The following is a 12,384-nucleotide window of genomic DNA, read 5'->3' on the forward strand; positions in this document are numbered from 1 at the left end:
GTACGTTTTCACCGTGCGTTATTTTACCAACAACAAGTAAATAACCCGTTGAAAGCTATCAAGGTAAAAGCAAACTTTGTTCCGGCGGGATTAGAATTCTGATCAAAACGTTAACACGATTACTATTAAAAGGGCTTGGCTTTAACAGCACGTATTAACGAAGCACGGTAGTGCAATTTTGGTTTTAGTTTTCCGCAAAGTTAATGGTTGTCCAGTAATGTCGTACCTATGGTTCTCGTATGCGTGGACCTACCGTTCCACACTAATTTTATTCAAATTGGACTTGATATTTCACAAATTTTTATTCAGAAATATTAATAGGAAATCTGTCAAAACTCGTTGGTTAACTTGTTAATCCAAACTATATCCGATCTCGTTTACATCATGCAAGCAGTTTAAGCTTAAAGTATTACTCGGATCGTTATAACCCTTAAACGACGGGATGCAATTAAATTGACCTCAAAAGTTGTAGGCACCTAAAAGTTCGCGTGCCTCGCGTTCCGTTCGTTCGTTCAAACTTCGGACGAGGCGACAAAGAGTGGGACGTTCCGTCGATTCTGCAGTTTTAGAGTTTCGTAACGAGTCGATCTAGCGTCGATGCAAATACGTTCAGGAGCATTCGTTCCACCCATTTATTTTTTTATTCCCGTGAAACTGGTTCCAAGGTATCAGTTACGCAACAGACATTATGCTCTGCCACTTAAGGCGGTTGATTCACGAAATATCCGCCGAACGACGAAAGAAATGGACGAAACTAGAAACGTTAAACGACCAAATGTCTCCAAGGAATTGCATTAATAATCGCGATAACGACGGACCGTTGATGCAGATTAACAGCACGCGACGAACAATAAGCACGGGACTGAAAAGCCAGCAGGTACGCATTAAAAATGGTGGAATTGCGCAATCGGTGCCAAGTATGGTGCAACATGGCGCAATCGATGACGCCTTTACGGGATCCTATGGGGCTGGTGATTCTCTCAGGTTCGCGTGACCTCGACCCGATTTTCTAGCGTGAAAGAGAACGAGGCGTTTCGAAGAAGGTATTCCCCTCGATTGGAACGACGCAATACCGGACTGGTGGGTCGATCTCCTTTAAAAGATCGCTTATTTGGTTCTCCAGAGACTTTACCTCTCCTAACTTCTGCGGATTTATCCCGATTTGTTGCTTGTTTTTCGGAATAGTTTTGAAAAAACACGTCTTGACTATTGACCTTCCGTAAATCTTACGATACTCACCATGGTCGATTAAACAAAATTATCAGAATAATTGTAAAATGGATAAAAGAAAAATTCCAAATTTTTTTTTTTATTTTTACGATAGAAATTCTTTAGGAGAATGCGAAAACGTGTTAATTGTTTATTTAGAAAGTACAGTGTCGTTCTACCGTGAATGTTTATTAGCAAAACGCCGGTCTATTCTCGTTAATTGCATTTCACAACCGCTAGGAATTATAGTTACGCGTTCGTTCGCAATTAAATGCCGACGACAACTGTCTCACGGCATTTGCGAGGAGATTAGAGAATACGTTGGATCTTCACGGGCGATTATAGTGATGTAACGCACCTGTGCCCTGCAGTAATCTCCGCATCAATGACTTCTCTGTTAAAGGGCTCTTGCGTCCTGTAATTACCGGGAACCCGAGAACCGTTAATGAGACTTCGTTTTTTAGTGCTCGTGGAAGATTACGTTTCGAAATAAATGCAAGTTAAATAGTTTTCATAAAAGAATCGAGCGTTGAAAAATGGTAACTTGTTCTGTCCTCCGTGTCTATTTGAATAATTCTAATTTTTAAAAATAGTTTCATATTTTACCTCGACCTGTGAAATATGTATGAAAAGAATAATTTAGAGTAAAAATTTTGACTAGCATTTATAAAAGTCGAAAGTTTATACTATAGTCCAGGGTACCAAGGTACTCAGTCACGGTCCTGGCGGTCCCTCGAACGACTTTTGCGCTCTTTGGCGGTCACGATTCGATTGCAAGTAGCGTGACAGTATCGTGAAAATAAATGTCGCGAGATTAGACGCGAAGCTTTTCCGGTAAAAGCGTGAATCATTCGCGGTGGGAAAAAAGCCGCGGAGGACCGTGACCCAGTTTCCGGGTCATCGGTACCGTGGCGCGGCGTCGGCGGTTGCAGGCAAACGAAAACACAATGGTTCACCGCGTGCATCGCACCGACATGTATGTGACGCATCGCGTTATTTAAAGCCGATGTACGCGTACCTGAACGCGTACCAACGTCACACGATGCAATAAACCCGAAGAGCCGGTAAGATGAAAATAGCGTCACACGTCCGCGAACATGTCGCTCTCGGGGGACGTTCAGGGACATCGTTGGAAAAGGATGACGGTACACAGCAATCCCTTCGATCGAGACAGAATTCTAACGCGGGATTCAAAGAACAACCGCCTCCAAAATTTGCGGAGCTTGCAGGAAATTCCTACCCCTTTCTATCGAATAAAATCTATTATTCACCGGTGACCGGCGACGCGACCAATAGTAAAAATACAGAATTAGAGTAAATATCGATACTGATAACATTTTTCAATAATGGTTTGAAGAAATTAATGCCATATAGAACGTACAAAAATAATTTCATTGATACGTACAAAATAACATTATCTGTGTATATGAGTTACGTTGAAACACTATAGGCAAATAAATGGTGAACCAATACAATCAGCACAATATGTCACCACTTTTCTAGCACAATTCTTTGCTTTTTTTATTCTCCCTGGCTGCTTCGAATTTTTTTCGTAGCACACTCTGCAAAATCGCCTTGCATTTCGTGCGTTTCTCGGTATTTCTTTTAAATTCGTGACGAGGTTTTTTCCCGTACGCGATTGCTCGAAGAAATGCAAACTTCATCGTCGGAATTCGTGAATTTCAACAAGGTTACAAAAATAAGTACCGAAACAAATTTTAGGTTACGTAGCTTACAATGGTGTAAAATCAAAATTGTACTTTTGCAGAATATTATACGGTTTTGATCCGGCAGTGAACGTGTTAAACGCGATTATGCAACTCACCTTATCTTCTGTAAATAATAAATCAACATAATATGTATCGCACGATAAAAAATTTCAACGTGTTAATCGCTCGAGACGAATGTTGGACAGTTGCCGAATTTTGATATTCTTGTTTCTGTTTTTGTTACAATTAAATAGTCCGAAACTATCGAGTAACCTCGAGTAGAGTAGAGTTGTGGAGGCGACGATGAAAATAGACGGTGGTCGTCGAGCGTGTTTTATTTCTTTTTATAATTGGAAGCAATTTTTACTATATTCGTCGTGGAAGATCGGTGGATTATCAGGGGCAAAGATGGTGGTTCCCCGTTTAATCGAGGATAATCGAAGCGGGCGTGCCACCCCAGGAGGCCACCCTCCCCCTCCGTTTGTGAATGCAATCGACTGCACGTGGTCCCAGGTTCTCGTCGTCGTAATCGAGATGCCAATAGTCGGCCTCCGGAGTGCACGTGGTTCGTTCCTCTCGAAATGGGTCATCGAATTCCAACCGGATGATAATATGGCCGCGTTGGTGGGGCCACGGACGTGCTAGATACGCGATTCGTAAATATTCCGGTGCCAGGACACACGGTTTCGGCGACGGGGAACCGTTAGACGGGCATCCGTGTAGAACTGGCTGGACACGAAAAAGAAACTACACGAGGAACTCGTTCCTTTCGGGCCTCTTAAAATCTGGCTACGATGGAACTCGCTGCTGACGACGTTCCTCGAAGTCGAAAAGCCTCTACTCTCTTTCTTTTACCGGCTTTTACCGAATCCCGAATAATAAAAGTTACGATAATTATTTAAATACTCGTACCGATTTATTTTATTTAAACGGTACAAATTTCACGAGAACAAAAAATATATTTCTGAAACATTGGTTCGTTCCCCTCGAGCGTCGTAGACGCGTGAATTGAACGCGCAAACATCAGAAATTAATGGTACTCGTCGACAAAAACGCGATAAACGTGCACGAATTTTGCGTCCTTTCACATTCCGGCGAACGCGAACAATTCACGGTAACTTTCGTAATTGCTTGCAAAGAATTACGAAACATTCATTCTTCTCTCTTTTGTGGTCGATTCGAACCAAGCACCGAATTTATAGTAAATTCACGGGCAACGTTTAGCAATAGGAATCTAATCGTGAAAACAAATGTGAAACGTAATTTAATTATTAGCTCTCGTAACTTTTCCATCGTGTTCCAACGTTCTTTTCGATTTCAAAGCCTTCGTTTTATTTAAAAGGACAAATCTCGTGGACGTTTGTTGGATTTTCTACGAATACCGTGAATAAGAAGTCGAATTTAAATTGAATTATGCATTTCTCGGTTCGACTGGGTTGAAAGTCTGTTACAAATGTCACAAAGTGGTCGCAAATTTTTAATTAATTCGGTTACTGCTAATTCGTGGAAGCTACGTAACGACCGGGGAAAAAGTAAATTGTGTAAAGGAACACCGTAGAAACGAAATCAAAATATTTCTTACGTGGCTTCGTAATGAACGCGGTCGCCGGTGGAAGTGAAACAAATTCAGTGGCAACACGACGTTACATTACGAGCCCGTGTAATTATCGTACACAAGGGGTGCAATTTATGTGCAATTAACATCATTGAAACCTCTGTCGGCGTTACTGCGTCGGTTATTACAGTCACGAGACCATCTAGACGGTTTCTTCTCGAGAAAAAAATTCGGGAAACGTTGGGACACGCTGGCGGTACGAGAAATTTCTTGCGATCGAGGGAGGGGGAGACCAATTATATGTTTTCACAGAACGTTAACTATCGTCTCGAGTTCCAAATTATAAAAAAAAAGAATAGTATCGATAAACGTCATACCGTAATTACGTTGAAATTATTTTATTTTAATCATTCTGACGACTCGTTTTTTTGATTTTGAAGCGTTTCCAATTATTTTTAAAATTATTCGTAAGCGGTGAACATTTTAACTTAGCCAAAGAATTGTGTAAAATATCGAAATACGTAATATGTAACACTAAAAAAATCCATGATTATTTTGCTTATCGAGATTATAATCAAAGGTAGAAAATGTTAAGTCTTCTAAATGCTTGGCTGGTCGTCGAAACGATGGGTTTCTATTATACGACGGGCCCATCGTGCTTCCCTCCGTTTTATTTCGATTGTGGAGTCGCACGATTCGGTTTTTCCACGTGTAACTTCCTCGACGGAGGGGGAAAAGGGCCAGGAGAATGGAAAAATATGTGTACGAGGGAGAGGGAGAGGGAACGACGAGGAAGAGGTCAGTAGGTCACTCTCACTCGAGAAAGAAGAGACTCAATCGCGTTGAAGGAACGTCTAGCGACGATAATCTGGTGTATCAGGTTGATCCGTATAAGGTGGTCGAGTTTGTTCTAAATCGAGGCTTCTAGGACTTGTTTCGTCGCGTCCACGTGGAGGCCTGGTACGAACGTTCTGGTTACAGACTCTCTGCATCCCTGATTAACGCATTGTTTGCCGGAAACAAACGTCCGTGGTCGTCCATTGAGTCTATTGGAGTTTCAACGACGCGAAACTGACTTAGAACCGATGCGTTGCAGTACCAACAACCACCGTGATCTGTTTTTCGTGGCCCTACGAGCTGAATAAAGTTCTCGATCAGTCGAGATCTCCAGAAACAAACGACCATTACCGACTGGGATTCCAGGAGTTTGATTTAATTCAATTAATACTCCCAATAAAAATATTAAATATAAAGGAAATAAAAATAAAACAAATTTAACGGATTTTTGATATAAAAGAAATTTATAGAATGAAAATGGTAATGGTCGTTTGTTTCTGAAGATCTCGACTGATCAAGAACTTTATTCCACTCGTAGGGCCACGAAAAACAGATGACGATGGTTTACAAATTAGATACCAGCCTCTGCGTTAAATCACCCATAATATACGTTCAAATTTAATTATTTTCCCGCCGAGTTGAAGTCGTAAAGTATCAAGGGAACGTCCATCGACTTGTTAGATCTGGTTCCGCGCATAGATCCCTAAATCTGGCCAGACGGAAGGCGCTGGGAGTTCTCAAGTGACTCGATCGATGGTCAGATATGTTAAATCCGTTGCAACTTTTCCCCGTTGCGGGGAAAACTGCTCGGGATTAAGCGTCGACCAACAAAACGACCGACCAAACAGGAGAAGTGGGTCGTCGGTGGTCGTCGAATGGCGTGCCGTGTTGGTGAGCCGTGCGTGGAATGGTAACGAGCTACGTACACTCAGAGCACGATATCGGAAACCTGTGGAAACAGCGATTCTCAACCTGGACACCGGGTATATTGCTCTAAACCTAGGCAAATCGAGCCCCCGAGGCAGGGGAGCACGTCGAACCCAAATTTTCCGCGTTTTTTTTATTGCAAAACAATCTTTAGAAGCTCGTGTTTCGAGAGCAAACTATAGGAAATAGGATTGATTTGGAATTTGAATTTAAATTTGAATCGAAAAGAATGTAATTTGTTTTGGTATACAAAGAAACCTCCTGACTGAAAGATATCAGTTTCTAAATTTTGTCCAGCTGGCCTCGATCGACCAAATTCTTCCGTTAGGGTTGCTAGCCCCGAAGCGCCGCGAGAGCATAATTTAACCCTTTGACGTACGATTTAATTCCAAATAATTTTTCGAACATATACTATTTAATTTAGCTTAGAACAAAGATAGATTTGTTTTACGAATGCCTTGTGCACGTAAAAATCTGTTGACTCGATGACGAGTGAGTAGCTCCATGATTATGAAACTTGACATGAACTTGAGAAGAGTCGAACTCGTTATTTTACGATAAGGGATTAATCCCTCTAGTAGAAATGGCTTAGACTGTCGTTTAAAGATACTGCACTTAATTCGTTTCATCGGATAGAACGACGATTAGGAGATACGCGATTGCAAGAAGAAGCCCGACGCCGATCTCTTCGAAACGACTCGCAACAAATCGAAGGTGAAAATAAATTGAAATTGGCTGGCTATCAAGCGGAGAGTAATTAGAGTACCAAGGGTTAAAATACACTGGTCTATATTCAGAGCGTGCTTACAGTATCTTTAGAATGCAGTTCTGCGTCGATCGAGCCGTCGTATTGTTTCCGGAGACGAAACGTGCCCTAATATTGTTCGAATTCTGCAAATTTAGCGCTACGTACACATTTATTTCAAAACTATACGATTTGTTCGTTTCGGATAAATCGTATCGAATTGTCTTGGAAGATAATACAGTATCTTTAGTATGCAAACGTGAATTCTGCAACTTTAGCGTAGACACAGCACGTACATACTTATTTTAAAATTTAGACGATTCGTTCGTTTCAGATGAATCGTATCGAATTGTCTTGGATGCCCACGTGTTAAGGAGTTAATTTTGTCGGCGATCAGGTTGGGAAACGCTGATACGGAGGACGGTCTGCGCGTGTTTCCGTGTGTTGGTGACGAAGGTGGCATTCCCTCCGGTAAAAGTACCGTATCCGGTACGTCCGCGTGGCAACTTTCGCATAACAGAGTACCGACGATCTACGACAGCGACTTGCAAATCAGAGTAAATCGGAAAATTCGCAAGAATGTGCGCGGCACAGTTACCAGCGGCCATTACGTATCGCGAAAGTATTGTACGATGAAAACGAAGTTGCAACGTCGGTCGCCATTTTCGTGCCCAACCGGAGCCCCCACGATGTTTGGAATTTTTTTACTTGGAAGAGTCACCGACTCGCCGGATCAAAACTATTTCTGCTCATAGATACACTCGTGGAGACGTTACATGATTTTTTGCGTCTAATTTATTAAAATAATTAGACTCCAGAATCAACAAAATCGAAGCTTTGTAGAGGGTTGTCCCAACACCTAAATACAATAATTCTTATATTTTCGCGTATTAAGTGTATTCCGTAGTTTTTTGAGAATTCAAATTTCCCATAAATTTTTGAACCTGTACATAGCATAAACAAACGTTAAAAATGCAATCAAACCTAACACAGATAACAAGCGAGCAATTTTCGGTGCCCCGAGGGAGGATTTTGAATGCTTTAAAGGAAAGTTGATTTCCACTTACAAATTTAGTAAAAATCAACATTATGTAAAATAATTCAGTTGAGATTGAGGGTCCACTCAAGGGTTAATAACGTTTCAACGTTAAAATCGAGTAAACGTGTATCGTTTCATCGTCTCGTGATCTTGCTTTCCGAGGGATTCAAATCGCGTTAATTAGTGGATGTTTTCTTCCTGATGGATCGTTCTTTTCTAGCTAGATGTGCAGTCACAGTGACTACGCCGGTTCAAGGATAAATCCTATCCGTTACAGCTGGCCAATGTCACGCTCAGCTGGATCGGTTGGTTGCTCCTTGCTAAGGAAACGTCAGGAATCATCTTGTCCCATTAACTCCCATCGTTCAGAGTCGATGAGTGCTCCTGGGAAAATGATCTTTTTTGTCGGTCGCTGGTCTCTGGTGCCTTTGGTAAACTCACCGATGCTTTCGTTGAGAATGCCAGGCGGTAATATATGCCGCGGACTGTTTTTGTCACGGCAGATAAAATTTTCGAAGCCATCTTGCAAACAAGCGGGTTGTAATTCTCCTTATCATTATTTAAATTTACATATACGGGATGAATAGCTTCCACGACACCCGAGGATCTATGGCTGGTTCATGCAGGTACTTTGCAAGCGTGCCACTTGCTTCAGCTTTTCTCCGCTGCGTATCAACCAGACACTGGCGGAGAATAATTCTCGTACCTCGGCCATTCAGCGCTCGAATGTTTATGTAAATACGTCGACAATATTACTTTCTTCCTCTTAAAGGCATTCTTAGTTTAGTTAGTCAACGGGGAAAATATCGAGCTTAATTCTGCCTCTGAACTCTCCTTTAATAAACACTCTTATTATTTCGAAAATGCATATTTTAAAATGTATATTGTGAAATGGTAAAATGAGAAATAATTTAATTATGGAATTCTCGTTTTACTTATCTATTATTCGTTATCTACTATTCGTTCACTTATCACGGTCATACCTCAATTATGCAATAAACGTAGTTTAAATAATTATTATTACAAACGATGTTAGTTCACACGACGCGTAATATTATTATGATCAAAATTTCGTTCGATCTTTTATTCTAGATCAAAGGGGAAAAAATGCTAGACTGTGCATCGACGTAACGAATAACATTTATTATTTTATCCAAAGTCGATAAGACGTAAGGAAAAAAAAATATTTGTATCTTGAAATGTTAAAGAATACATAGGGTGTTCGGCCAACCCTGGGAAGCATTTTAATGGGGGATTCTAGAGGCCAAAATAATACGAAAATCAAGAATACCAATTTGTTGATGGAGGCTCCGTTAAAAAGTTATTAACAATTAAATTCAAAAATTTGAAATCGTTCTGGAAAAATTATCTTTGGTTGCAGGGGTCAATTATAAGCATTTTTGGTGAATAGACATATCCCTGAAATCCTACCCATTTTCGAGAAAAAAAATCGGGTAGGTGTTGAAATTTTTTGACAGAAAAAAAAAATTTCAAATCGTCTTAAAAAAATTTTTTTCGTTTGCAAGAGTCGATCGCAATCATTTTTGGTCATTACACATACCCCCGATTTCCTACGCATTCTCAAGAAAAAAATTCCTTATCGAAAATCTAATTTCAGGCCAGAAATCGTTCCCCGAAATTTCATACAAATCATTAAAACATCATAACTCCTGAACGGATTGGACGATTTTAATTTTCAAAACCGCAAACGACGCGTATTTTAGTGTAGAATATGTAGAAATAGCAAAAATATTCGAAAAGTTGATCCTTGACCCCGTAAACTTAGAAAAACCCAATAAAAATGGTCCAATTTTCAAACAGCCATAACTCCTACAATAGTGAATATATTTTAATGAAACTTTTTTCTGAAGTAGAGCTCATGAGTACCTACAAAAAAGTATTACACAACTTTTCTGTAGGGCGTCAAACAAAATTATTAAAAATCAAAAACGAATTTTTAAGAAAAATCGACAAGGGGGTAGTGCATAAATTTATCGACGAAAAAAAAAAAATTTCAAATCGTTCTAAAAAAAATATTTTTGGCTGTAGGGGTCAATTACAATCATTTTTTATCAAGAGTCATATCGCCGAAATCCTACTCATTTCCTAGAAAAAAATTCGAGAAGGTGTGAAATTTTTCGACAAAATTAAAAAATTTCAAATCGTTTTAAAAAAATTTTTTTCGTTTGCAAGAGTCGATCGCAATCATTTTTGGTCATTACACATACCCCCGAATTCCTACGCATTCTCAAAAAAAAAATTCCTTATCGAAAATCAAATTTCAGGCCAGAAATCGTTCCCCGAAATTTCATGCGAATCTTTAAAACATCATAACTGCTGAACGGATTGGACGATTTTAATTTTCAAAAACGCAAACGACGCGTATTTAGATGAAGAATATGTAGAAATTCTAAAAATATTGGAAAAATTGCTCCTTGACCCCGTAAACTTAGAAAAACCCAATAAAAAGGGTCCAATTTTCAAACAGCCATAACTCCTACAATAGTGAATATATTTTAATGAAACTTTTTTCTGAAGTAGAGCTCATGAGTACCTACAAAAAAGTATTACACAACTTTTCTGTAGGACGTCAAACAAAATTACTAAAAATCAAAAACGAATTTTTAAGAAAAATCGACAAGGGGGTGGTGCCTAAATTTGTCGACGGAAAAAAAAAATTTCAAGACCTACTAAAAAAATTATTTTTGGTTTTTGGGATCAATTACAACCATTTTTGGTCATTAGACATACCCTCGAAATCCTACCCACTTTTGAGAAAAAAATTCGAGAATGTGTGAAATTTTTCGACAAAATTAAAAAATTCAAATCATTCTAAAAAAATTATTTTTGGTTGCAGAGGTCAATTACAATAATTTTTTATTAATAGACCTACCCCCAAAATCCTACCCACTTTCTAGAAAAAAATTCAGTACGGGCGGAACTTTAAACGTTAATAACTTTTTAACGATATCTCCATCAACAAATTAGTATTCTTGATTTTCATCTTATTTTGGCCTCTAGAATCTCCCATTAAAATTTTTCCTAGGGTTAGCCGAACCCTGTATATGGAAAGTGACGAAAAGTTTCATCAAACATTATGTTGTATAAAAAATTATCAAATGTCGCTTCTCGTTTTACCATTTTACACGAGTCTCCCCCTTAAGTTCGCGTTGTCTTCAGTTCGATCGAATAAAAAATATTGAATATCGAGTTGGTTTTCTCGGCGTCTTCTGGAATTAATTTTCGAGGCGAAACCGCGCGGAAAAGCGACGACGCCGGTCGGAAAATAGGCGACGTTTCGAAAGCGGAAACCGGTGCCGGTCACCCGCGACTTGGACAGGTATTTTCGACAGAATCTGGGAAGACGAGGTGGATTACACTCCCGCGGTGAAGTTTCAACATGAACGCTACCCACGGGGAATACGAAATGAGTTTTCGAGGCCTTCGAAGTCGTCCACGTTGCGTAGGATCGTTCCAACGAAAATAAATTCGTCGTCGGTGATTCATGGATTTCCTGTCCTCAATTTTGCCCTTCTTCGTCGTCTTGTACCTTTTCTTTCTCTTCGATCGTGTTTCGTTTCTCCGTCTGCTTCGATTTTTAAATAAAAAGAAAGAAAAGAGGAAGAAGTCTCTTCGAATCCGGATCTTCTTAGTACGACGTTTTAGTTTCTCTGTTTATTTATCGACTCTCGAACTTGACGCGCACCTGGTTATATTCTACGCGAAAAAATAAACAAAAAACTGTGAACCAACATTTTCCCCTCGGAGGCCTTCGTTTTCCGAGAAAATTAATCTTGAACGTCGAGTATGTAATATAAAATCGATTCTTTCGACTACGGAACCTCGTATGGAAAAATTTGATTTTGTATTTCTCAGTTATTCTGATATGAGAATTTATAAATCGTTGGCTTTATTACTGTATTTTCGATCGAAAAGATTCTGTGTACTCTCTTGTCTTTATTTGCGACTGGTGGTTGTGATTTACAAAAATTGTACCAATTAATTAAGAACGATATTTCGTGTACTATCCGTCGAACGATAGCACATTTTTGCAACGATACGATTTTCGCCAACCAATTGGGACTTCTTATCGACCACGATAGAATGTTTGTTACTCCAGATTGCAATTTTGTCACTGTTTTTAATAATAATCGCGTCACAACACCGAGAGAAAGTTAATAACGACTATGTATTTATGATTTTAATTAATAGAAGAGACAGCAGTCAGTCGTTTTCGTTAAATATTATGTAACATTTAAGCGATAAGTATGGCATCGAAAAACTGGCTTTCGTCCAGGGGTGCTGGTGAACTTCTCGGTAAGGTTAATTCAGCGAATTTACTTTGATACACCTATCAGTTAAT

General features: G+C 39.5%; 1 protein-coding gene across 7 annotated transcripts in view; it reads left to right on the plus strand.

Annotated features, from left to right (window-relative positions):
- Ecr (ecdysone receptor) overlaps positions 1–12,384 on the plus strand; it is a 167,543-nt gene that overhangs the window by 130,168 nt on the left and 24,991 nt on the right. The gene's annotated exons all lie outside the window — the stretch shown is intronic.

The sequence above is a fragment of the Colletes latitarsis genome, chromosome 10 (genome assembly GCF_051014445.1).
Source record: "Colletes latitarsis isolate SP2378_abdomen chromosome 10, iyColLati1, whole genome shotgun sequence".
NCBI classification, from domain to species: Eukaryota; Metazoa; Arthropoda; class Insecta; order Hymenoptera; family Colletidae; genus Colletes; species Colletes latitarsis.